Below are 27,289 nucleotides of genomic sequence, written 5' to 3'. Positions count from 1 at the left end.
TGGTCTCTAATCCAAGCTAATAGGTCTCAGGTGTCCAAAAAGAAAAAATCTAAGCATTTATTCTATATGAATTTAAGGTTCACTTAATTAATGTAAATTTAATTTTTAAAAGTTCTATGTGGTTAGGCCCTGGCTGGTTGGTTCAGCGGTAGAGTGTCCGTCCAGTGTGTGGAAGTTCAGATTTGATTCCCGGCCAGATCACACAGGAGAATCGCCCATCTGCTTCTCCACCCTACCCCCTCTACTTTCTATCTCTCTCTTCTCCTCCCGCAGCCAAGGCTTTATTGGAGGAAAGTTGGCCTAGGAGCTGAGTATGGCTCTATGGCCTCTGCCTCAGGCACTAGAACAGCTTCGACTGCAATGGAGCAACATCCCAGATGGGCAGAGCATCACTCCCTAGTGGGTGGGCATGCTGGGTGGATCCCAGTTCGGTGCATGCAGGAGTCTGTTTCTCTGCCTCCCTGCTTCTGACTTCAGAAAAATACAAAAATAATAATAATAATAATAATAATAATAATAAAGTTCTATTTGGCTAATGGTGATCCTATTGGACAGGGTAGTTCAAGATACTAGCTAATATATGTGGAAGAGCCAGTCCTGAATATTGGGATACCTTTTATCCACGAGTCCATTCAGAAGACACATGCAGGACTGTCAGAGTTCACAGCATACACAGGAGGCTCACCATCAGACACTTCCCATCTGTCATTCCTCTCACCACCTCCTACCGGACAGAGGCAGCCTTCTTCAGGAGCAGTTGATACTAAACTGCCCCATATGCCTCGCAGTTGGGAGAGTTCTGGCCAAGGGCTCCTGAAAGAGAGGATCACAGCTGATTGATTTCTGAGACAATATTTTCCTCCCTGAGAAAAAGAACAAGAATGAAGACAAGACGCTGCTTCTCTCTTTGATGCTAGGAGCTGTTGTCACCTTCCTGTTGCTGGCAGCCATCTTGTGACTATGAGTAGAGGAAAGCCCCTCACACTGACATCATCCAGCAGCTAAATCAATCATGGGTCCACCTGTCTGTGGATTTGTTATTTTGTGAGAACAAATCCCTACACTTTTAGTCATGTTCCTCTGGTATTCTGTTGTTTCCAATCCGCAGCCTCCACACTAAATGAGATCCTCACAACTCCTTGTGGTGGGCAAGGCTGTATCATTTCATGGTAGTGCAAGAAACGTGTAAGTGTGGGAGATGAGAGGACTGGGAAAGACTGGAGAGACGTGAAGGGAACATCAGCAGTCTCCTAACTGCTGCAGAGGGGAACCTGAAGATACAGGCAGGACGCAGTCCTCATCTGGGGCAGGCGAGCGGGATGCCCACGAGAGTCAGAGTGTGAGCAGAGGGAAGGGGTGAGGGCAGAGCAGGCCTGGAAGCAGGAGCAAAGGTCTGGTCAGGGAGGACATGGGAGGATAGACTGATGATGGTGGACTTACTGCTAAAAGGCCACAGGAGTCCACCGCAAGCTTGGTGGAAAACACATGATCACGTGGACGTCGCCACGGATCGTTGGGGCTGAGTGGATGGGCAGCACGAGAGGCCTGCAGATCAGGGAGAGTACATCCCATCCAGAGACCATGACGTCAACTCTCCACCAGAACTCTGAACTCTGCTGAGGAGAATTGTCTGGTCGCAAACAGCAGTGTTGAAACCCGGGGTTCCCTATGGAATCCGCCAAGTTCACCCCAGCGGTCGTCAGACATCTGCTTTAGAGGCAGTGGCCAGACCTCCAATCCTGGCTCCGGGTCCCGCCCACCCACATGGACCGCCTCTCGGGCCCATCCCAGCTGGGCCGCATGGTCCCAGACCAGCCGCCTCCCTGGGCTCCAGACAAGATGGCATCAAGCGACCTCAGGGAGAAGAGAAAAGGACCAGAAACCCCAGAGATGACAACACCGCAGGACTCTCTCCTCGCCTACTAAATGAAGGCCTGCAGGACAAGGAGGCGAAAAGAGGTGCTGGCCAGCTCCGCCCACCTATCGCGAGATATTTTTTATCCGCCCCAGGCCCCGCCCCTCTTTAGTTTCCACGCCCCCGCCCGCATTCGGCTCCGCCTAAGGCAAAATGTCTTCCTCAGAGGTCTGGCGCAGTTCCTCTCCTGGTCCTGCGCTTCTTCTGGCCTTGAGCATCTTCAGGGCTGGGGTGCCAAAGTAAGACAAGGAAAGAAGCTTAAGGCCTATTTGAGTTCCAGGTATTTGGGACACTTATTCTCCACTAGCCCATGGTTCTTTCTCCGCCGCCTTAACCAGCCTCTTGGTCAGCACAGGGAGAGGTTAGAAGAACAAAAGGTCCACACCGCGGCCAGTCTCTAGGAGGTTGGACACCCTCTGCCCCAGTCCCTTCCCCATGGACCACGTCCTCTTGGGCAGGAAGTAGGAGCTGGAGAACGTGGTGGGGGTGGGGTGGCTCAAGCCCTTAGTGGGTGGATGCTGGCCTGGCCTGGCCTCTGCTCTGGGCTGCATTGGTAGAACTCCTTCTAAGTCCAAAGCAGGCGATATTGCTCTAGGTGCTGGCCAGGTGGCCTGGGGCAAACCCTCATCCAACTCTCCCAGCCCCCAAATGCTAACTTTTGTAATTCTGGCTACTAACAGTGTGTATGGAGGGGATTAAGTGGGGGTGGGGGTGGGGCCACTTAAGTCTTAAATTGTCTAATCAAAAATGGCCTCACTCTGAACTGTAGAGGCCACGATGATGTAATGCCAGAGAGGTGGAAGAGATTGCACAGACGCTTTGGGAAATGAACAGCACTGTTCACAGATGGAACTCATCTTTCCGTCTTTCTGGTGGACTCTGTCCAGCTTTGAAAGAAAAAGCAATTGTACTGAAAGCTGACAAATATTTCTGAGCATCTACCTAGTTTAAACACTGTATTAATGTACACACTCAATATGAACATCATACCAGGTTTGTGAATGCCATTATGTTTAAATATTTTTTGTTGTACTATGGGTCCATCTTGGAACTAAAACATGGATTTAAGTACTTTAGAATGCAATGCACCACACCTTCACCAGGACCCAAGTCATAGAGCCCAACACATCATATTATCATTACCAAAATCAGTTCTAATTTCATCTTAATTGCTTGTACAGTGCATATTTTTATGAATATCACCAGAATGAAAGTATTTGTGCTCGTTAATTCATCATCAATATCAAATTCACTTCTGTGGCTATTGAATAGATGTGTGCAACATGCTAAGTATCTAAGGAGGAGACTTTAGGAAAGGATGTTGTTCAATTTGTGATTTCCTTGTCTTGGAATTTACTTCTCATGGTAATTTACAAAATCTGTAAGTCAGCACCATTTTGTTTTTATGGTCCTTCCAACTAAATAGCAAGTTCTTGAAATATGAACTTAGCTCTGTGATTGCCTGAAAGTCTTCTTAGCAAGCTAAATGTGAGGGCACTAACCTCCGAACTCGACGTGACCAATGCTATGCTCAACACTGTGGCCAAATCACACAAAGCACGAAGCAAGTGTGTCTGTTTCTCCAGGGTAATAGTTCTCGAATTTTTCTGCATATTAGATTTTTTAAATTCTGATGCTCAGATGGTACCCCAGACCAGCAAAATCAGAATCTTTGGACATAGGTAGGAGGCATCAGAATTTTTAAATCTATCCCAGTGATTCCAATTTGTAGCCAAGTTTGAGAACCAATGTCTGACCAGTACTTCTGAAGTGCTAATATTCATATAGATCACCTGGGACCATGATAAAATGTAAGTTCTTGTTAAGCAAGGGTGAGTCCTGAGGTTCTGTGTTTCTAAAAGCACACAGTGGTGCTGGTGCTGCTGGGCCACAGCTAACACTAGATCGGCAAGGTCCCAGAGAAACTGGGTGGAATAAGAACCTCTGTGGGGACAGCCAATGGAAAAGGTGGCCAGTTGCAGTGGATGCTGTGGATTGCGGTCCTCCACATCTGCTCCAGCCTAGTGTGCCTTCCTGTATTGTAGAGGCAAGAAGCCTAAAGAGCACTTTTCACATTGCTTCTAGAGTTCTAAGTTTGATTGCCATCCACCAGTCATATGGATTCAGGGGACATCTGAATTCAGAATTGAGTTAAATCGGGGAGATGTCAAGATAAGAGGCACCATATTGCTCTGAGAATTGTAGAAAAAGTTCTAGAGTTGGGTGGCAGACTCCCAGCAAACAGAGAGAGCTCCTGGTGGCTTGTCTGCTCAGTATGGATTTGGGAGGTGTTTCTGAATTTTCAATCTTCTAGACTTTATGTCTTCAAGTCTTCCAACAATGCTGTTAGCTTTAACATGTTTTAATTAAATCTTTTCTGTGTAAGCGAGCTAGGGTATCATAGCCCAGTTTTCTTGAAGTAGGAATTGCATATTCCAATGGTTTTATCTGTGATAAAGGTATAATAGGAAGAGTTTTGGGGTTTTTTGTTTGTTTTTTGTTTGTTTGTTTTTAGTGAGAGGAGGAGAGGCAGAGAGACAGACTCCCACATGCACCCAAACTGGGATCTACCTGGCAAGCCCACTAGAGGACGATGCTCTGCCCATCTGGGGCCATTATTCCATTGGAAAGGCAGCCATTTTTTTAGCGCCTGAGTTGAGGTCATGGACCCACTCTCAGCACCCAAGGCCAACTCATTCAAGCCAATCAAGCCATGGCTGTAGGAGGGAAAAGGAGGGAGAGAAAAAAAGAAAAAAAGAATGAGGAGGGGTGGAGAAGCAGATGGTTGCTTTTCCTGTGTGCTCTGACCAGGAATCAAACCTGGGAATTCCACATACCAGCCGATGCTCTACCACTGGGCCAACTGACCAAGGCCAGGAAAAGTTCTTTTTTTTCACAGAAGAAATAGATCAAAGGATCTGAATGAGGTGCAACCTCATGGCCCAGCTGCCCAAACCTCACATGGAAATTCTTGGCCTATTGTCCAGTTTGAATTTCTTTTTCTTTTCTTTTTTTTTAAAATTTTGAAAAATTTTTTTCTGTTATTATTCTAATTTGGAAAAGAAAAAAAGATTGTGTGATTTGCAACAAAAATTTCTCTCCACAGGGATTCTTATCTCCTCTTCTCTGCTGAGAGGCACGGTGGTATTTTTTAAAATTAATTTGAGAGAGAGAGAGACAGACAGAGAGACAGAGAGAAACAACAATTTGTTCTTCCATTTACTCATGCATTGTTTCTTGTTTGTGCCCTGACCTAATATCGGGATGTACTCTAACCACCTGAGCTATCCTGCCAGGGCTGTCTAATGTCCAGTGTAGAAGGGATTTTCTTTATTGTTTCTTTGGTCTTTTTATAATTAAGAAGTCTCCATCTTGTCTGTTATTCAGGGTCAAACTAAGAGGAAAACCCCACTTGAAAGGAATGAGTGGTGGCAGCATAAAGGTAAGAACAGAAAAAATCTTGAACCAGAATGCAATAATTCACTCACTTATCAAACAATATTGATGATCGTATCAATGATATGCCATTTAGAGCGCTAGGCTCTGGGCGGTGTCTGACACCACACTTCCCCTCAGGAAACTCACAGTTGACTCTGGGAGACACACAGATATATTAGTGACCAATACAGTGGTAAAAGTATCAGGAGGGGTGTTTCAACTAGTACCGTGTTGAAAGTGACAGTGGCCAATGAATAAAGAAAGACTCAGTCAAGTATCCTCCATTTCTTAAGTGAACTTAATCTTAGGCTGACAAAAGAGAGAAAAGGGAGGCTGATGTTCTTTTCTTTCTTCTTTTCTAAGTGAGAGGAGGGCAGAGAGAGAGACAGACTCTCATATGCGCCCCAACTGGGATCCACCCAGCAACCCCATCTGGGGCTGATGCTCTGCCCACCTAGGGCTATACTCACAACCAAGCTATTTTTAGTGCCTAAGGTGGAGGCTCCACAGAGCCATCCTCAGTACCTGGGCCAATACACTTAACCAATTGAGCCATGGCTGTAGGAAAGGAAGAGAGACAGAGACAGAGAGAGAAGAGAAAAGGAGAGGAGTGGAGGAGCAGATGGGCACTTCTCCTGTGTTCCCTGACCAGGAATCAAACCTGAGACATTCACATGTCAGGCCAATGCTGTATCCACTGAGCCAACCTGCCAGGGCATGAGGGCTTATCTTTATAGACATCTCGATCTTTTCCTCAGGGCTGAAGTATGACACATGAAATAACTGTACCCACGGAGGCTGGAGGAGAAAACCACACTGGCTGACAATGTCCTGTGATTGGCTGGACTAGCTTTAAGTTCTCCCCAAAATGGTTGGATGGCAGCTCACCCACCTTCCCAGCTACTGCCAGTCTTGAGCTGTGTCAATAGCATGGCTGTGAATTATCATGATGGGATGCCTGTCTCTGCTCCCACGCTGGTCCACCAGATCAAACATACTGGCCACAGATGCGATTGGCCACGGAGCCTGGAGTCTAGTTTACCTTGAAATTTTCACACTGACGGCAGCACACCCATTACAAACATAACAACTGTGCACGGACACAACTCACTGGGCTCCATGCTGGGGCCTGGTTTCTACTCATCTGTTCTATTGTTCCTCTTTGCTGCCAGCATTAGTTTTCCAGGTGACAGCTTTCTTGGCCCAGGTCATCCACCTTTGTATAATCATCATAACTTATTTTAAGCTTCATGGTTGGGGAAGACTAGTGCTCCATTGAATTGTATAGCTGGTAGTGTGTTTATTCCAGATTTAAAGTAGATGCTTCAGCAATAGAAAGCTTAACATCAGCCACTTACATTAAAATAAAGCGAGCCCTGGCCAGTAGCTCAAATGGTTGGAACATTGTCCCACTACACCAAGGTTGCAGGTTCAGTTCCCGGTCAGGGCACATATGAGACTCAGCCAAGGAATGCATAAATAAGTGGAACAACACATTGATGTTGATCTTTCTCTCCCTTCCTCTCTCTCTAGAATCAATCAGAATAAAAAGTAAATCTTTAAAATGATGCTCATTGTCAGGCACTTATACACACCCCCAACTCTCTCTTCCACCACTCTTAAACATGGGGGCATTAGTCTGGTCTCCATCTTTACAATGTTATTGGACAGTGTCATGTGGTTGAAATCATATAGCATGTGACCCTTTGAGATTGCTTTTTCTTATTTCACCCAGTATAACACTCTCAGGTCCATCTGTGTTGCTGCCCGTGTTGATAGTTCATTCTTCTTTACTGATGAGTCGAGTTTTGTGGAATAGATATACCACTTTTGTTTATCAATTTACCCACTAATGGACATTTTAGTATAAGTATGTTCACTCATTTTTATTGTAGTTGCTATAGTTGGTGTGTGAGGTGGTATCTCAATGTAGTCTTCTTAAGTTCCATTTCTGTAATGGTTAGAGATGTTGACTATATAGTATTGTGTGCTTATTTGATTTTAACATATCCTCTTTACTTGAATGAGTTTTCATGTCTTTTGCCCATTTTCTAACTGGATTCTCGTGGTCCCACTTGCTAGAGTTTACAAGTGTTAACATTGTGCTGCATCCATTTCCAAATTTTATTTTTCCGTTGTGTACTTTACATTGGTATAGTTGTCATTAATATAAATCTGTTTTACAGTTATTTAAAAAAATAAATTGTACAGTGAGCATCCTCCTGTATTAATGTAATGGACCCAATTATATTTTGTATGTATGTACAAGTAGGTAAAGTCTACATATTTTTAATCAATAATTTTATTTGCTAGTTCCATAGTATTACATTTAATTAACTATATTTTACAAAAACAGTCTAGTATTATGGGGGGTTATTATCTTTACTCTTATAATACTACTATAATATGAGGAGATATTCCTCTTACATTACTTATTTAAAATAGCTGCTTAGAACCTAAAAGGCAGTAAGCTGTAAGGCTCCAAAAGATGCCTTCATCTCGGCTTCTGGTACCGCTTCAGGCCTGGCGAGGCTGCGGCAGGGCCTCTGGCTGGACCAGGCGCAGGACCCTGAGCAGACCCTTCCTCTGGCTCTGCAGTGCTCTGGAGCTGGGGAGGTGGACCTGGGGCAAGAGGGAGACACAGCTCTACACACATCCACGACTGTCCCATGCCTTTCCAGGGACAGGAAAGATGCCGCTGCCTTTCAGGGGACCCCGGTGCATGAACCGCCCCTCCCCAGATCATCTTCCCAGACTGTAGTCCCTCACCTTCCAGCGTCACCTGGGTGGGCTCTAGATGCTCCAACTCAACCCAGAGGAGTTTGGGGTGGCCCACATGGTGTACGGCAGGAGACTTGACCCGCACCAAAGCCTGCTTCAGCCGGAACCAGGGAAGAAGGAGGGGCTGGCCGAAATCCTTCACCTGGTGTGGCCAGGTTCCCACCGTAGAAGCAATGGCCCTGGGAGAGGAAGTGGGGCAGAAGAGTCAGAACGCTGGTCTTCCCCTTTCACACTGCCCTCCCATGGCACCCTTGTTTGAGACCGCACTTCTGTGCCGGCCCCTGCTCACCCAGAGGACAGCCCCATGCCTCCTCTGACCCCCGTGTGGCTGTCCTTAGAGTGGCAGGCTCAACATGGGGTCTGTGTGACTCTCATCTTGCCACTGACATTTCTCCTGAAGGCCCTGGACACTGCCCTTCCCAGCCCTCCATGCACCTGGTCATCTGGCCTGAGGATGGAGACAGATTTGTGAGCAGCCTGCTCACCACATCTCCTGTTTTGTGCCTGGTGCTGGTGGTCAGGGGAGATGACTGTGGCGAGTGCAGGCAGAGCCAGATGGGACTGTGGTGGGTTTGGGACTCTTGGGGACAACTCAGCCCACCTGACCCTCCCATGTATGAGGCCAGGGGCCCCCTCCACAGTCCTCTTTGACTCCTGCCCTCCTGGAATAGAAGCCTCCAGAGCTCAGGCCTCGTTAGGGAATCAGAAGATGTGCAAGGTCACGGTCCTGCCGGGCCCTCCCCACCCTGAGCCCCCACACCATTGACACAGGAGGCCCTCCTTGCGCTGAACCCAAAGAGCACACTCACTTTTTTACTTGATCCTGTGGTGTGTCACCCTGGTCATTATAGGGAGGTAAGCCTCCAGATGAAGTAAAGACCGTGATGGCATCATGTACGATGCACAGTGGCCAGGACCTGCGAATGACGTCTACTGTGACTGTCTGACTCACTGAGTAGAACTGAGGCTCAGGGATTGTATCTGCTTCATTCACTGAGTTAGCCCAAGTGTCTCCAAAAAATGCCTCCTTGTAGTAGGTGCTTAATACAATTTGTCGAAGAAGGAACTCCAAGCAGAACCATCCCAGATACCTGAGTGGGCCCGAGGCCCCCTGCTATCCCCAGACTTCCCTAATGTGGCAACAGCAAAGACCAGGACAAGGGTCAGCTAAGTGGATTCCCAAACTCTTTGACAGGTGGTTTTGCATGTGCTTTTCCATCCTCAGAAATGTCACCAGCCATTGAATGGCGAGACAGATGACTCTTGGGGAGACAGAGACGACACAGCCATCGACAACCACCTGCTATCTAACAGCCCTATCAACAGGACCAGGCACCAGGTAAGCACAGGCCATGGCTTGTCTGCACAGTAGTCTCTGCAAGAGTCTGATGAGGTTTCTCCTCCATCAGCCCACTTTTCAGAGCAGAAATCGAGGCTCAGAGAGATATGTGACATTCAGGAGACACGGCTAGCAGTGGGGAGAGTGACCACTGTGTTGGGGGGTGTGCATACTCACCTAGCACACAGCTGGTTCAGGATCTGCCAGGCTCTGGAGAAGGCCGGGTGGATGGACATGAAGGTGGAAACACGGGGGATGTTTCCTGCCGGGAAAGCTGGTATCACGGAGGCCGCCACCTTCTCTAGTGACCCTCTCTGGAGGGCCCGCATGCTGCGGACCTCAGGGAGGCGAAGCGTTAACTCAGCTGCACACTGGGCAGGACAAGGAGGGACATCCAGTCAGTGGCATCACCATGAATCGCCAGGAGGACTGAGGTGTGGAGCTTCCCCAGAAATACCCTGCCCCTCAGAGAAGTGCTGAAGAGGTTCTGGGTTTGAAAATGACCCTCGAGGCTAGGTGGGTGGGGGGATGTTTACACAAATGCTGCCTTCTAGGCATAGCTTTTTAGCTGAAGAACAACACTTGTCCATATTAATAGTCTACAGCCTGACCTCTGGTGGCACAGTGGATAAAGCTTCAATCTGGAATGCTGAGATCAATGATTCAAAACCTTGGGTTTTCCCGGTCAAGTCACATTTGGGAAGCAACTGCTACTAGTTCACGCATCCTGTTTCTCCTGTCTCTCTCCCTCCACCCCACACACACATCTAAAAATCAGCAAATAAATTTTTTTAAATGTCTATATGGAGAGAGCATTGTCACCTTGAGTCCTTAAGAAACAGCCTTATTTTATTTATTTATTTATTTATTTATTTTTATTTTATTCCTTTTACAGAGACAGAGAGAGAGTCAGAGAGAGGGATAGACAGACAGGACAGGAACAAAGAGACGAGAAGCATCAATCATTAGTTGTTCTTTGCGCATTGCAACACCTTAGTTGTTCATTGATTGCTTTCTCAATATGTGCCTTGACCGCGGGCCTTCAGCAGCCCAAGTAACCCCTTGCTCGAGCCAGCGACCTTGGGTCCAAGCTGGTGAGCTTTGCTCAAACCAGATGAGCCCGTACTCAAGCTGGCGACCTCGGGGTCTGGGTCCTGGGTCCTCTGCATCCCAGTCCATCGCTCTATCCACTGTGCCACCGCCTGGTCAGGCGAAACATTCTTATTTTAGAGAGGAAGACACAGGAGCTTAAGGATGTCACAGGGCTGCTCGAGGTCATGCATGTCAGAATTGAAGACCGTGCAAAGCTGGGGCTGCATGGCATTCCCTCTGAGCTACCAGAGTCTGATGTGCTCCTGACAAGAACTTAGAGGTTCTGGGGAGCATTGTCCCTCCTCAGTTTTGAGACAGTGCAGGATAGACACCACCTTTACAAATTGTTGACTTCCAGAAAGACACTATCTTTCTTCCTTTCACATGAAAAGGTGTTGAGACCCTCATGATGGGGACCCACTGCAGCCAAAGGGGCAAATGCCTGGGAACTCCAGACTGGACAAAGTGGCCACCAGGCAGGCATCGGAGCAGATGGCTCGGGAAGGAGCAAATGCCCGGAGCCGGTGAAGGGCTGACAGGTGGGTCCACGTCCCTATAAGATGTTGCAAGTCATGCACCACCGTGATTGCTTTGGACACCTTCCCTTGCATTGGTAGAAATTTAAATGAGTGAAAATTTCCTGGGCGGGCTGGAGTTAAGGCAACAGCCAGCATCACGAAACTGATGTTGGCAACGTCACATCTATGGCTTTTCGATTTGGGACCTGGCTGAATCTGTTCGAGTTTTACATGCGCGTGTCCTTCCGCCAGCGGTGGGCGTCTGGCTCCAGCACGGATAGTGGGAAGGCAGTCCAGCTGGGGATTTGTAAAGGTAGTGTGATTGTGGTGTGAATGGGGTCACCCAAGCTCCATGACCGTGGAACCCCTAGAACTTCAGACTGTGCCTCTAGTTGGGTTTTCGTCTTTAAGCAAGGAGTTAAGGTGAAGGGAATGCAGGGGTTTTAATCCAGTATGAGCAGCGTTTTTAGAAGAGGAGGGGAGGGCACATGGAAGCTCAGAGAAGAGTCCACGGGACACCGAGAAAGAACCCAGTCGTCCACGAGCCAGGAGGAAACCCGTCGAGAAGAATCAGCCCCGCTGACACCCTCCTCTCTGACTTGGAGCCTCTGGAACTGTGAGAAAATCCAGGTCTGCCGTTGATACCGCCCAGCCTGCTTCTATGTGATAGCGGCCCGGGCGAACCGGTGCTTTCCATCCCGGCACACTCAGGGGTTCCCGCAGCACTGCTGACACGGCACCCGAATTGAATTCGGCCAACGTCCACAGCACCGAGAGGCTGCGTGGGTGCAAATGACTTCTGTCCTTGGAGAAGGTCTGCAAGGACATTGGAGCTGACTGCTCCTCAGGACAGCGGGGCCAGGTACTTAAAATGACAGGCCAGGGAAGCATGAGTGCGCTCAGGGTCTACAGGGAGGCAGAAGACTCTGTTTCTGTTTTTCTCCAACATTCCTACAAATATGTGAGCAGTGTCTTTCTACTGCCCCATACAGCAAGAAGGAGGGGTGGAGGTCCGGATCCGTTTGTGCGTGCATGGGATGTGGACCCTCTATGGGGAGAACCCAGATTTGAGTCTGGGTTCTTGGCCCTTCCTGGTCCAAGGACTATCTTGGGGTCCTGCTTAAGGAGAACCCCCCGGGCCAGCTCTCACCACAGCCTGGCCTTGGACGGTGCTGTCGGCCTGGTGCACCTGCACCCTCACCCGGTAGATGACGTGGTTTGGCCCGCGGAACAGCTCCTCGATGATGTCCTCGTGGGAGCTCTGCAAAGACAGAGCCCGGGGCTGAGCGAGTAGCATGGGAGACCTTCCCCCCCAACCTGCACAACTGGACAGGGGATCTGGGAGCTCCACAGAATCCCTGGGCAGGTAGATAAAGAATCGAATGTAGCCAAATGCAAAGACAGCAGGAATTTGTTTTTTTTTTTTCTGTTCGGTTCCAACAAACATGTGAAGACTGTATTTCTACCTAAGTAGAAACCTGGTCAGGAGAATTAGAGGTACAGATTTCTTTGGGCTGGGGACTCCTACCCCTGCGATTCTGGGGTCCTGAATTTGGCCAGCTCTCACAGACGGGCACTGGACGCTGCTCCTAGCCTGGCCCACTGGTCCCTTCCATCGGCTGAGGGCGTAAGTAAACCCGTCAGCCAGCTCCTCCACGCTGTTCTTATGGAAATGCTGCAAAGACAGAACCAGAGGCTGAGCGATTAGCATGGGAGACCTTCCCCCCAACCTGCACCCCTGTGTTACGGCAGACCTAGCGCCCCAATGCAGGCTGATGGCACACAGCGGGGACGCTGCTGGTCGCCCTGCTGCAAGGGCAGCGGAGCTGAGTCACGTCAGGTTGCATGAGCAGGGAAGGGCAGAATCACTGAGGAAAATGACCTCTTATGGGACACTGGAGATGCACAGAGCCAGAGCTCCAGACCAGGTCGGCCGGCAGTGGTTTGCCATGCTCTGTGAGAAGGCATGTTCTAGAGACATTTGTCCAGTACCTTCATCCCCCTCCCCCACCCCTTCTTTCATTGTTTGGTTCAAACCACCCTCCCAAATGTGATGATGTGTCAGGCTCGGAGAAGTTGGGCACGAACAGTCGATCTGGGAGCTCCACAGGATCCCTGGGCAGGTAGATCAACAATAGAAAGTAGCCGAAGGCAAAGACAGCAAGAATTTGTTTTTTTCTGTGCGGTTCCAACAAACATGTGAAGACTGTATTTCTACGCAAGCAGGAACCTGGTCAGGAGTATTGGAGGTACAGATTTCTTTGGGAGGGGGACACCCATCCCAGCGATCTCGGGGTCCTGGGTATGGCCAGCTCTCACCTCAGAACGGCACTGGACGCTGCTCCTGGCCTGGCGCTCTGGTCCCATGGACCAGCTGAGGGCGGAAGTGAACCCGTCAACCGGCTCCTCTACACTGTCCTCAAAGAAGCTCTACAAAGACAGCCCGGTACCGGGCCAGGAAGCCTCAGTGGCCTGCGCAGGCATTGCCTCTTGGGAGATACCCTCACCTTCTGTTCCCAAGATCCTGCACAGACAGGCACCTGCAAAGACCTCATCCAGGGTTAATGGGAAGACGACTTCTGGCTTCGGATGAACAAGAGGGTAGAGAAGCTTGGTCCTCAGCCCTCACCTTTTCTTCCTCCCATCCATGACCTGGGCTCTTAGCACGACAGACGTGCCAGACTTCCAACCCCTCACAACCAGCTCCTGCCCAGGATGAGTGCCACTCGTTCATGTGGGGCTGCCCAGGTCAGGCCCAGGTGAGGCCTGAACCAGATGGACCTGCCCTGAACCGCCCTTGGTTACCTGAGGGTGCAATGTGCCAGGGGGCGAGAGCGGTTGGCATTGGCGTTGGCGTTGGCGCTTGCGCCACGGTCGCCAGCAACAGAAACTTTTCTTGTTCTGGGCTTTCTTCGGCCCAGAGCCTCGGAAGGACGGAAAGCAACACAGAAACATCGTACTCTCCTGACTGTCTGCAGTCAAGTGAGCTGGACTGGACGCTGTCTCTGGAATGTGGGTGCCTGGATACCAGACTTCTAATTTCTGTTGGGCATGTGTCACCAAGGAAGTGAGGTCACCCCTTCAAAGTTCCGTGACCTGGGCCCCTTCCTCCAGTCAGGGCCATGCACAACCTTCTCAGGGCTGATGACTGCTCTCTCTCCTTGCCCATCTCATCTCAATAGCTACGTGTACACCGAGACCTAACACAGTTCTCCCGCCGCTCTCTGGGATGTACTAGGCCCCCGGCTTGTAGGAGATAGCTGAGTTCAAACCTCTACTTCTTTACCAATGCCCTGGTGTCCTGGGGAATCTTCTGTGCGTTTTGACACCCAGACTCCTGTCCAGTGCCACTAGGACGATGCTAGACACCTTTTTGAAGGCCTTTGTCAGGTGTGGATGAAATGATGCCTCTAACACCTGTGGGCCTGTGTCCCGTAAATCTGATACACAAATGTCGAGGTGGAAGTGTTACAAGAATGTGTGGGACATGCTGTTGAATGCCAGTCTAAACGGGCCTGTGGTCCTGTGTGTGATCTTGGGTCAGGAAATCTGTGTCGTGGGTGTCACTGGCCATCTTGGCCTCCTTTTCAGACCCATATCTCTAAGGTGTTGAAATGACAGGAAATTCACACATTGTCAACATCTGGCTTGATAACTGCCATCAGTCTCTTGTGAAACTTAGAGTCAGACCAAGTGCCTCATGTGGGTCCCTGTGGGGGGACCCTCCACAGTGGCTTCTCATCACTCCCGCCTCCTCGGAGGAACTTCTCTATATATCCATTGAGTGGTTAGGGGCTGGCGTTTGAACAACTTAGAATACAGCCAGGATGGTGGGATGTCAGGTCCTGGCACTTCTCTCATACTCTTAATCTTAAATTTCCTTGTTTTCTCAGGATGTCCATTTTGTTTTCTCTCTGTATATGGGTCCCTGTCTGTCTGTTATACTTCTGGGAAAGGGAGAGCGCACACCGTGGTTTTGAGTTGCCCTATGTCGAGGCCCCATAGGAGAGGAACCGAGTCAGTGCCCAGGCCAGCAGGCAGGACCTGGGGCTCTCAGTCCACGCTGCTTTCTGGAGAAAAGCAGGCAATGTATTCCTGGTTCATTCCAGTTGAAATGCATCTCCTCATTCATAAGGACCTTGAGGCAGAAGCACCCAGTCAAACCATGCCCCGATGCCTGGGCCACAGAACTTGGGAGGGTATGTTAACATGAGTTCTTTCCAGGTGCTGGGTTTGAGCGCAGTATATTTAGTGCCAGTGTTTCCCTCTGATGCCAGCAATAGTATAAAACACAGCGTCTCTGATGTCATGGGGAGTGTTAAAGGATTAATGTTTGGGAAATGGTGAGAACACCTAGCATATCACAAGGGCTGTGTCTACACGTTTCAAACCACTTTAAAAATTCTTCTTACAGTGTCTGTAAGCTCCTGAGTGGGGTACTAGTGCCTGGTGACCAAAGATAGGAGGTACGCCATAACCTAAGAGAAGAAATAGATGAATGAGTGATACTGCAGAAGGTCTTGGAAAGTTCCTCTCTTGCCTTGGCCTCACATGGCCCATGGGAAGAGCTGGGTCAGACAGACCATAGGTGGGCAGGGGTCTTTGTGTGTGTGTGTGTGTGTGTGTTTCTTCTCTTCCACGTGAGAGGAGGGGAGATAGAGAGATAGACACTTGCATGCACCCTGACTGGGATCAACCCGGCAACCCCCATCTGGTGCTGCTGCTCTGCCCATCAGGGGCCATGCACCCAACTGAGCTATTTTTAGCACTTGAGGTAGAGGCTCCATGGAGCCATCCTCAGTGCCCAGGGTGATGATCTGGAACCAATCGAGCCATAACTGTGTGGGGGGTGGGGAGGGAGAGAGAGAAGAGGGAGGAATGGAGAAGCAGATGGTCACCTCTCCTGTGTACCCCGACTACAGATCGAACCCGGGATATCCACATGTCGGGCCGACTCTCTATCACTGTGACAACAAGCCAGGGCTCAATTATATGACTCTCCAACCTATATGACTCTCTAACCACTATATGTACACCTGGAACTAATACAAAATAATGTTGAATGTAAACTGTAATTGAAAATAAAAATGTTTTTTTTAATTTATTTATTAAATTTAATGCAGTGACATTGATAAATCAGGGTACATATGTTGAGAGAAAACATCTCTAGATTATTTTGACATTTGATTGTGCTGTATACCTCTCCCCCAAAGTTAAATTGTCTTCTGTCACCTTCTATTTGGTTTTCTTTGTGCCCCTCCCCTCCCCCAACCCCTGTCCCCTTCTTCACCCCCTCCCCCCTCCCCCCACCCTCCACCTCTGTTGCCATCAACATTCTTGTTCATGTCTCTGAGTCTCATTTTTATGTTTGTTCTATGTATGGATTCATATACTTCTTAGTTTTTTTTCTGATTTACTTATTTCACTCCGTATAATGTTATCAAGGTCCATCCATGTTATTGTAAATGATCCGATGTCATGATTTCTTATGGCTGAGTAGTATTCCATAGTATATATGTACCAAAGCTTTTTAATCCACTCATCCCCTGACGAACACTTGGGCTGTTTGCAGATCTTCGCTATTGTGAACAATGCTGCCACAAACATGGGGGTGCATTTCTCCTTTTAGAGCCGTTCTATGGTGTCCTTGGGGTATATTCCTAAAAGTGGGATAGCTGGGTCCAATGGCAGTTCGATTTTCAGTTTTTTGAGGAATCTCCATACTGTTTTCCACAGTGGCTGCACCAGTCTGCATTCCCACCAGCAGTGCAGGAGGGTTCCCTTTTCTCCACATCCTCGCCAGCACTTATTCTGTGTTGTTTTGTTGATAAGCGCCATTCTGACTGGTGTGAGGTGATATCTCATTGTGGTTTTAATTTGCATTTCTCTAATGATTAGTGATGTTGAGCATTTTTTCATATGCCTATTGGCCATCTGTATGTCCTCTTTGGAGAAGTGTCTATTCATCTCTTTTGCCCATTTTTGGATTGGGTTGTTTGTCTTCCTGGTGTTGAGTTTTACAAGTTCTTTATAAATTTTGGTTATTAACCCCTTATCAGACGTATTGTCAAATATGTTCCCCGATGTGTAGTTTGTCTTTTTATTCTGTTCTTCTTGTCTTTAGCTGTGCAAAAGCTTTTTAGTTTGATATAGTCCCATTTGTTTATCCTGTCTTTTATTTCACTTCCCCGTGGAGATAAATCAGCAAATATATTGCTCCGAGAGATGTCCGAGAGGTTACTGCCTATGTTTTCTTCTAAGATGCTTATGGTTTCACGGCCTACATTTAAGTCTTTTATCCATTTTGAGTTTATTTTTGTGAGTGGTGTAAGCTGGTGATCTAGTTTCATTTTTTTGCAGGTAGCTGTCCAATTTTCCCAACACCATTTGTTAAAGAGGCTGTCTTTACTCCATTGTATTGTATTTCCTTACCTCCTTTGTCAAATATCAGTTGTCCATAGAGCTGTGGGTTTATTTCTGGGTTCTCTGTTCTGTTCCATTGATCTATATGCCTGTTCTTATGCCAGTACCAGGCTGTTTTGAGTACAACGGCCTTGTAGTATAACTTGATATCAGGAAGTGTGATACCTCTCACTTTATTCTACTTTTTTCAGATTGCTGAGGCTGTTCGTGTTCTCTTTTGGTTCCATATAAATTTTTGGAATATATGGTCTATATCTTTGAAGTATGTCATTGGTATTTTAATTGGTATTGCATTGAATTTATAGATTGCTTTGGGTAATATAGACATTTTAATGATGTTTATTCTTCCTAACCATGAGCACGGTATATGCTTCCACTTGTTTGTATCTTCCTTGATTTCTTTTAGCAATGCTTTGTAATTTTCCGAGTACAAGTCTTTAGTCTCCTTGGTTAAGTTTATTCCTAGGTACTTTATTTTTTTGGTTGTAATTGTGAAGGGGATTATTTCCTTAATTTCTCTTTCTAACTGTTCATTGTTGGTGCATAAAAATGCCTCTGATTTCTGAGTATTGATTTTATATCCTGCCACTCTGCTGAATTCATTTATCAGGTCCAGTAGCTTTTTGACTGAGACTTTAGGGTTTTCTCTATACAATATCATATCATCTGCAAATAATGATAGTTTTACTTCTTCTTTTCCAATTTGAATGCCTTTTATTCCTTCTTCTTGTCTGATTGCTGTTGCTAGGACTTCCAGGACCATGTTAAATAAGAGTGGTGAAAGGGGGCACCCCTGCCTTGTTCCTGATCTTAAGGGTATTGCTTTTAATTTTTGCCCATTGAGTATGATGTTGGCTGTGGGTTTCTCATAGATGGCTTTTATCATGTTGAGGTATGTTCCCTGTATTCCCACTTTGCTGAGAGTTTTGATCATGAATGGGTGTTGGATTTTATCAAATGCTTTTTCTGCATCTATTGAAATGATCATATGGTTTTTCTCCTTCTTTTTGTTTATGTGATGATTCACATTGATTGATTTACGAATATTGTACCAGCCTTGCCTCCCCAGAAAAATTCCACTTGATCATGGTGTATGATTTTTTCCATATATTGTTGGAAAATATGGAAAAAATTTGCTAATATTTTGTTGAGGATTTTAGCATCTATATTCATCAGAGATATTGGCCTATAATTTTCTTTCTTTGTTTTGTCTTTGCCTGGTTTTTGAATCAGAATTATGCTCGCCTCATAAAAGGAGCTTGGAAGTCTTCCTTCCTCTTGAATTCTTTGAAATAGTTTGAGAAGGATAGGAGTTAGTTCTTCTTTGAATATTTGGTAGAATTCCATTGTGAAGCCATCGGGCCCCGGACTTTTCTTTGTTGGGAGTTTTTTGATAACTGTTTCGATCTCATTTGTTGTAATCGGTCTGTTTAGGTTTTCTGATTCTTCCAGATTGATTTTTGGAAGATTGTATGCTTCAAGGAATTTGTCCGTTTCATCTAGGTTGTCTAGTTTTTTGGCATACAGTTCTTCATAGTCTTTTCTTACAATATTTTGTATGTCTGTTGTGTCAGTTGTTATTTCTCCTCTCTCATTTCTAATTTTATTTATTTGAGTCCTCTCTCTCTTTTTTTTGGCGAGTCTACTGAAAGGTTCATCAGTCTTGTTTACCTTTACAAAGAACCAGCTCCTAGTTTCATTGATCCTCTGTATTGTTTCTTTAGCCTCTATGTCATTTATTTCTGCTCTGATCTTTATTATTTCCTTCCTTCTACTACATTTGGGCTTTACTTGCTGTTCTTTTTCTAATTCTTTTAGATGCAGGGTTCAGTTGTTTATTTGAGCTTTTTCTAGCTTCTGAAAGTGTGCCTGTAGTGCTATGAACTTCCCTCTCAGCACTGCTTTCGCTGTGTCCCATAAATTTTGAGTTGTTCTATGCTCATTGTCATTCGTTTCTAGGAATTTTTTTTATTTCTTCTTTGATCTCATTCTTAATCCATTCATTATTTAACACCCTGCTATTTAGTTTCCATGTGTTTGAGAATTTTTGAGCTTTTCTGTTGTGATTCATTTCTAGTTTCATGCCGTTGTGATCGGAGAAAGTGCTTGATATGATTTCAGTCTTCTTAAATTTGTTGAGAGCACTTTTGTGCCCTAACATGTGGTCTATCCTAGAGAATGTACCATGAGCACTTGAAAAGAATGTATATTCTGCTGCTTTAGGGTGAAAGGTTCTGAAGATATCTATTAAATCGAGTTGATCTAGTGTTTCCAATAAGTCTGCTGTTTCTTTGTTAATTTTCTTTCTTGAGGATCTATCTAGTGATGTTAGTGGGGTATTGAAATCCCCTACTATTATAGTATTGCTGTTGATCTCGCCCTTTAAATCCATCAAAGTCTGCTTTATATATTTGGGTGCTCCTATATTAGGTGCATAGATATTTATAATAGTTATATCTTCCTGTTGGATTACTCCCTTTATCATTATGTAGTGGCCTTCTTTATCTCTTACTATATCCTTTGTTTTAAAGTCCACTTTGTCTGATATAAGTATTGCTACCCCAGCTTTTTTTTCATTTCCGTTTGCATGAAATGTTTTTTTCCATCCTTTTACCTTCAATCTATGTGTGTCTTTTGTTCTAAGGTGTGTCTCTTGTAGACAACATATGTATGGGTCCTGTTTTCTTATCCACACAGCTACCCTATGTCTTTTGATTGGATCATTTAATCCATTTACATTTAAGGTTATTATTGATATGTAGTTGTTTATTGCCATTTTCTTCTTTAAAGGTGTATTCCTTTTTTGCTATATTCTTTTCCCACTTTGATCTGTTTACAACAGGCCCCTTAACATTTCCTGCAGCATTGGTTTGGTTATTTTATATTGTTCTCTTCTGGTCAATAAGATATGATTTGTTATAAAACTTATTTATATCCCCTTTTTTCTGTCTCCCCAGGGAATTAAATAATACAGAATATAATTCTTGTGGTCAATAATATATGATTTAATATAAAACTTATTTATATCTCTTTTTTTCTGTCTCCCCAAAGAATTAAGTAATATGGAATATAATTATTTTCTTATTAACTTCTTTCTGAAATATTAATGAAATGCACTAAATTTTCCAGTGCACTCAAACCATTATTTAGGCTTAACTATATATTTTTTAGATAAATTTTTAAACTTACATTCATTAAGATGACATTGGTCAATAACGTTATATTTATTACAGGTATACAATTCTATAATAAATCTTCGGTGCATTCCATTATGTTTCATGACCTAAAAGTCTGGTCTCTTTCGTCACCATATATTTGACCCTCTTTACCTTCTTCAACCTCTTTTTATTCCCTTTCTCCTCTGATAACCACTCTGTTGTTTTCTGTGACTGTTTGTTTATTTTGTTTGCTTGTTGCTTTCTGTTTTCTGTCCCGCATATTATTTTTTGAGGAAACTTCATACTGTTTCCATAGTGACTGTACCAATTTACATTTTTATAAGTAGTGGATGGCCCTTTTTTTCTCTATATTCTCTTCAACAGTTGTTATTTCTTGTTGATAACAGTCATTCTAACAGGTATGAGTTGATGGCTCTGTGGTTTGATTTGCATTTCTCCTGTAGCTTATAAAGTTGGTCATTTTTTCATGTATCTGTTGGCCATTTTTATGTATTCTTGAGAAAAGTGTCTTTTCAAGTCTTCTGCCCATTTTTAAAATTAGACTTTTTGTTTTTTGTTGTGTTGTATGAGTTCAATGTATATTTGGATTTTAGCCCTTAATCAGAGATTTTGTTTGCACATATCTTCTAAGTTTTTCGGTTACCTTTTGTCATGTTGATGGTTCTTTCTGTTGTGCTTAAACTTTTAAGTTCGAGGCACTCCATTCATTTATAAATATAAATTTATATTAGTACTTACTGTATTTTTCAGGTTAATGTTTGGTTTTACTTATATCATTAGTTTCAAAAAGGAGTTATAAGGCATATTCTTTGATTTTTTGAGTATTTCAAACATAGTTATTTGGTCCTGACAAGAGGATGGTCATTTCCCTGAACAAAAAATTATGTTTATTTCATTACCTTAGAATTCTGACATTTTTTCCCACAGCATTAAACATGGAGTATATGAAACCAGCATCTTAGAGTCAGAAACAATGAATGACAATGAGTTTAAACTTTTTTCAATAACTTGGAACACGATTCTGTGAGTCCTTTATATTATAAATGTATAGGTTGTGGAGCAGTATTTTTTGTTTTGCTTTGCTTTTTCTTAAGAAGCTCTCTCTAAGCTCGACCAGGTAGTGGAGCAGTGGATAGAAGATTGGACTGGAATACAGAGGACCCAAGTTCAAAACCTCAAAGTTACCAGTTTAAATGTAGTTTCAACTGGTTTGAGCAAGGCTCACCAGCTTGAGTCTGAGGTCACTGGCTTGAGCAAGAAGTCACTTGGTCTGCTCTAGCCCCTCAGTCAGGGCACATATGAGAAAGGAATCAAATGAACAACTAAGGTGCCGCAATGAAGAACTGATGCTTCTCAACTTTCTCCCTTCCTGTCTATCTGTCCCTATCAGTCTCTGTCACACACACACACAAAAGAAATTCTCTCTGAAATCTTAGTGTCTGACATAAATTTTACAACCAGGTGGGCTCTAATTAAATGTTAGTTGAACGTGTCTATGAAAACCAAGGGTAGTATTTAAACTGCCTGCAGGCTGCCACAGTAAATATCAATGTAAAGAACAAAAGTAAAGACTCAACACAGTTATTACTTCTCTCATGAACACCCCAGTCCCTTGAGTGCCTCCTATAAAATACTTCTCTAATTAGACACATCGAGGAGGCACCAGTGCTCCCAGTACATGGACTGTGAAGGAAAGGCTGCATGACTGCTCCTCATACCCAGGGGACCTGGAGACACACTCAACTCATTTAGGGTAGAGTGGGAGCCCAAGGCCCTATGCATCCCCTAGAGACCCACTGATACAACATTAATGAAAATCTGTCTACTTACCAACTCATCACTTCTCGGTTAAGAATTCTTATGGATCCTTAACAGCGACAGTTGGTCTGACTAGAGAAACTGAGAAAAAGGGTATTTTTCTGAGTTTACCTGATAATCTGTATTTCCACTGCTGCTGCTTCTTCACTGTGGGTTATGGAGATTTGCCTGTGAATTATACAGCTACATTCAAAGTGACTATTTCTTTCTGACAATGATTTTAGGAAGAGCAGGATATGAAGACAGAGAATAGTCTGAGGGGACAGGAGGAACAGGCAAGGCAATGAGAAGAGTGGCAGTAGACTCCAGAGAAAAAATAATGGGTAAGTAGAAAAATACAGAAAAGATAAGAAAAGGGAGAAGAGAAGGCTGGGAAGCTGTTCATAGGAGGAGAAGACGACAGAGAGATCAGGAGTGGGGACACTGCTGAAAAGGCCACAGGGCACTAGTGAGGACATTCGGTTACTTCTTTTTATAGAAATGGACATTGAGAATCCAAGTGTGGGCTTGAGTTCTCCAAGGCCAAGAGGTACTACATTTCCCAGGTAGACCACAGACTGCAGACATGGTTATCAAGCCACAAGTTCTTCTATACATGTTGGTGCAATGGGGCAGTTAGGAGGCAGACAAAAGTAAAAAGAAAATCTGGAAGCCAGACAGGGAAGAGATGGAGGGGAAATGAGAGACACTGTGGGAGGCTCATGGCTGAGGGAGGCAGTCGGGTTCTTCCCACACAGAAGTGAGCAGAGGGAGAGGTTGATTTGTTTTTGTGGCAAAGGATGTTACAGAAAAGTTCAGAAGGGTTTGGAGGGGAAGTGTTATTTCAGTTCTGAGGACAACTTGTTCTGCTGAGGCATTCTTTATCAAACAGAACTCCAGTGCTGCTACTTCTGCCCCTGCTCTTTCAAGGAATTCTCTGCCATGGACCAAGCACAGTGGATGAGAAGAACCCAGGTGGAAACATACTGTGGTTGGGCAAAGCAGGGTGTAGAAAAGTTCTAGAGAGTATCTCTAGGAAGAGAGTAATGCTCCTACTGGGCACACTTGGAATCTGCATGCCAAGTGAGTGCCAAGCACCATCCTTGATCCCAGTCTGTTTCTCTTTCTGATTAGAGGGGACAAGAAGCTATATTGGGGGAAGGGGATATTGGAATACATGTATGTGGAAATTTGTAAGTATTACCATTATTCTTTTCCTGCATGGGCTCCTCATCTTCCCTCCTTTCATCTTCTCTCATTGTCACTTCTCTGTCTTTCAGCTATGCAAGTATCAGCACACGGAGGGCTGAGGCTGGCTGGGTGAGCTGCAGACTCATTCCTGGGACAGTGTTTCAAGCACTATCTGCATTCTGTGGCCCTAGTCCCAGGGTAATTTTAGCAAGGAAGAATTGAAGAACTTTCAATTACTGCTGTTGTATATGCACAGCTTCCTTCAGGAAGTGCCGGCATTTTCCAGTCAGTTTCAGTTTGGATGTGAGTTTGCTTTTCAAGGTTGATATTTACCTGAAAGCTCTGACCAGGGAAAATGATGTATGGACTCCAACCATTATTAAATCTTCTGTTTCCCTTGGCTTAACTTTTTCTTCTTTTCTTCACCTCTTACCAATATTCCTACTCTACCCCTTCCCCACCACATACAAAAACGACTTACATGTATATAGCTTCACAATCCTGATTATACCCTTATATTCTGGTTCCTTGGAATAGTGGTTGCCTATGTTCTTTCTCCCATTCTTGATCTCAGACTCAGCCTTTCCCAACCAAAACCTGCCCTTCTCTCTCCCTCATATAAGTGTTCACCTGATCTAAGCAATACCCAACCAGTCTCGAGTGAGATCTTCTTGACTGGTCTGCTGTCTTTCTTGCAGTATTCCCATCTAGCCCTTTCAAATTAATTATTTCAATATTCCTTTATTATTTTTACATTTTCATCCCATAGAATTCTTCTTGCTTTTTCTTCCAAAATCTAGTCTTAATGTGGGTCACTGAATATGTTTCTTTCCTTGAATCCCTCTACTTTCTATATTGTTGATGTTTCCTCCCTATAATTTTTTTCCATATTGACTCTCTCTTCCTTGAGTATCCCCAGATCCCTTTGAGATCCAGGTATCAGGCAGCTTTAGAGTGCATTCCTGGAAAGGCCTCAGAAAGTTTTTTAAATGTGGCATATCAAAGATCAGATTTCTTAAGTTTCCAAGGAAATTTCTGGAAGCTGTTTCCAGGAACTAGGAGTCAGGCTCAGAATGTGTGTAATGTGCTTAATCATTGCCACATTATTAAAGAAATTGTGCAGGGCCTTCTCAGTGACACCTGCTCTCGATTCCTGTCAGGCCTCCTGCAAGGAGGAAGTCAGAGCTGGATCGACAAGGTGAGCCCAACCTCCTCTCCCCTCACAGCCTAGGTGCTTAATTCTTGTATTCAAGTTTTTTCTCTTTATCATCCCTTTGAGACACAGAATAAGAGGCTTGAAAGTGAGTGTGGGTTCAGGGGTTCTAAGCTCTGGCTTGAGATACCTAAACTCCACTTCTTCTCATCTCTTTCCAGTGAAGGCACAGGCTTGGGTGACCAAAGGCTCCAGTCCTGGTCCTGGTCATCTGCTGCTGGTGTGCCACGTCTCTGGCTTTCATCCGAAACCTGTGTGGGTGATGTGGAAGCGGGGTCAACAGGAGCAGCGGGGCACTCGACAAGGTGAAGTCCTGCCCAATGCTGATGGGACGTGGTATCTTCAAGTAACCCTGACTGTGGCAACTGGACAGTCAGCTGGCCTGACTTGCTAAGTGAAACACAGCAGCCTGGAGTGCCATGATATAATCATCCACTGAACTGAGAAAGAAAGAGGGCCCCATTGGGAAATGATAGTCTTCCAACAGTTCCAGAGCTGATGAATGAGAAGTTGGAGAATGGATAAGAATGCTATGCACAAGAGGATAAAAGTTGGAGAATACAAATCATAAGGAAGTGTAAAGATTCAAAGCAGTTATATTTCAAGAAAACAGAGAAAGTGGATTAGAGGTAGTAAAGAAAAATAAAAAGAGACACATTAACTAGAAAGAATTAAAATAAGGGATCTAGAAAATACAAAAGAAAACTCTTGTAAGGTCCCAACTCTGTGAAATGAGAGGCATTAACTGAGGTAGGAAAGACTGTATTTCATATATTGACATTATTTAGTCCTCAATCAGAAGGATATTTTCTCCCTTTGATATTGATCTGTTTGGCTGTAACATTTATCCTGGTTATTCTGGTGTTTGTGGACTTATGGTTTAAACAGCACAGGTGAGATTTTTCTTGTATTGTTTCCTCAACCTCTTATCCACTTATTTTTTTCTACTTTATTATTCTCTTTCAAATTTCCTGTCTTTGAGATCAAAATCCTCTTCTTCTCCCTCAGCTCAAATCTGAATGTCTGCCCTCCCCTTTCCCAGAACCCTGCCCCTCCCATGAAAGGCAACACCCAGGAACCCAGGAGATCAGAAAACCATCTCTGCTTTGCACAGAAATCATGGGTCAAAAACAAATTGTTGAAAAAATGCTAAATGAGCCTGATCCAACTCTGCTGATACATGTTTAACCTTATCTATAAAAATCTGGTCTGCTTCTTCTTGAACATGGTTCATACTAATAAAAAACAAAGCATGATTTTGTTAAAATAATTTTCTGACAGAGATTCTGACTCATTTGGAAACCTTTTTCCCTCATCCCCAATCTTTGAACATCCCTTTTCTGAGGCCATTGTTTGTTGATCCTTCAAACTCTATTTCACATTCCTATTTCTGAATCTTCCCTGGAAGTTTCCCTGAATGACTCAATTGAAATCACAAAACAAGTACCAGATGATCTCAATTTTATGTGAACAAAGTAAACTAACAAACAAAATAGAAGCAACTCATAGAAAACAAAGAACAGAGTAATAGCTGATAGAGGGGAGAAGTTTGGGGGGGCTGGTAAAAAAGATGAAGTGATTAAGCAGAGAAAAATGCACACAGACACAGAAAACATTAATGTGATTACCAGAATAGATGGGAAGGAGGGTGGTGGAGGCAGTAAAAGGGTCAGGGGGGAATAAATGTGATGAAAAGAGATCTGACACACAATAAAATATACAGATGATGCATTATTGAATTGTACACTTGAAACCTATATAATTTTTTAACCAATGTCACTCCAATAAATTTAATTTTTAAAAATTCTGTAAGGGAAAAAAAGAAATCTCTTTTGTACTTCCAAAATTTGACAGGCCTTCCTAAGTGCACTAATATCTTTATTCTCTGAACAATCATTATTTAAGTACTTATTCTATTTTTTTGTCGCCTTTTTTTGAAAACAGGATTTAGATATTATATTTGTATCCATGACCAAAAGCTTAACCTGAATTTAGGGCCGGCTTGATGAGCAAGTTACTTGTATGGTTGTTGCCATCTTTAAATTATTTTTTTAATTTTTTAAAATAATTTTATTTTTTTAATGGGGCTACATCAATAAATCAGGATACATATATTCAAAGATAACAAGTCCAGGTTATCTTGTCGTTCAATTATGTTGCATACCCATCACCCGAAGTCAGATTGTCCTCTGTCACCTTCTATCTAGTTTTCTTTGTGCTCCTCCCCCTCCTCCTTTCCCTCTCCCTTTCCCCCCTCCTCCAGTAACCACCACACTCTTATCAATGTCTCTTAGTTTCACTTTTATGTCCCACCTACATATGGAATAATGCAGTTCCTGGTTTTTTCTGATTTACTTATTTCACTTCGTATAATGTTATCAAGATCCCACCATTTTGCTGTAA

At 44.5% G+C, this 27,289-nt stretch overlaps 1 pseudogene; it reads left to right on the top strand.

The window, feature by feature from the left end:
- The first annotated feature begins 13,899 nt into the window (after nt 1-13,899).
- Nucleotides 13,900-26,039, top strand: LOC136398468 (T-cell surface glycoprotein CD1e, membrane-associated-like; annotated as a pseudogene).
- The last annotated feature ends 1,250 nt before the right edge of the window (nt 26,040-27,289 follow it).

The sequence above is a fragment of the Saccopteryx leptura genome, chromosome 3, assembly GCF_036850995.1.
Source record: "Saccopteryx leptura isolate mSacLep1 chromosome 3, mSacLep1_pri_phased_curated, whole genome shotgun sequence".
Lineage (NCBI taxonomy): Eukaryota > Metazoa > Chordata > Mammalia > Chiroptera > Emballonuridae > Saccopteryx > Saccopteryx leptura.
The sequence above is the reverse complement of the archived record's forward strand: the minus strand, read 5'-3'. Positions and strand labels throughout refer to the sequence as shown.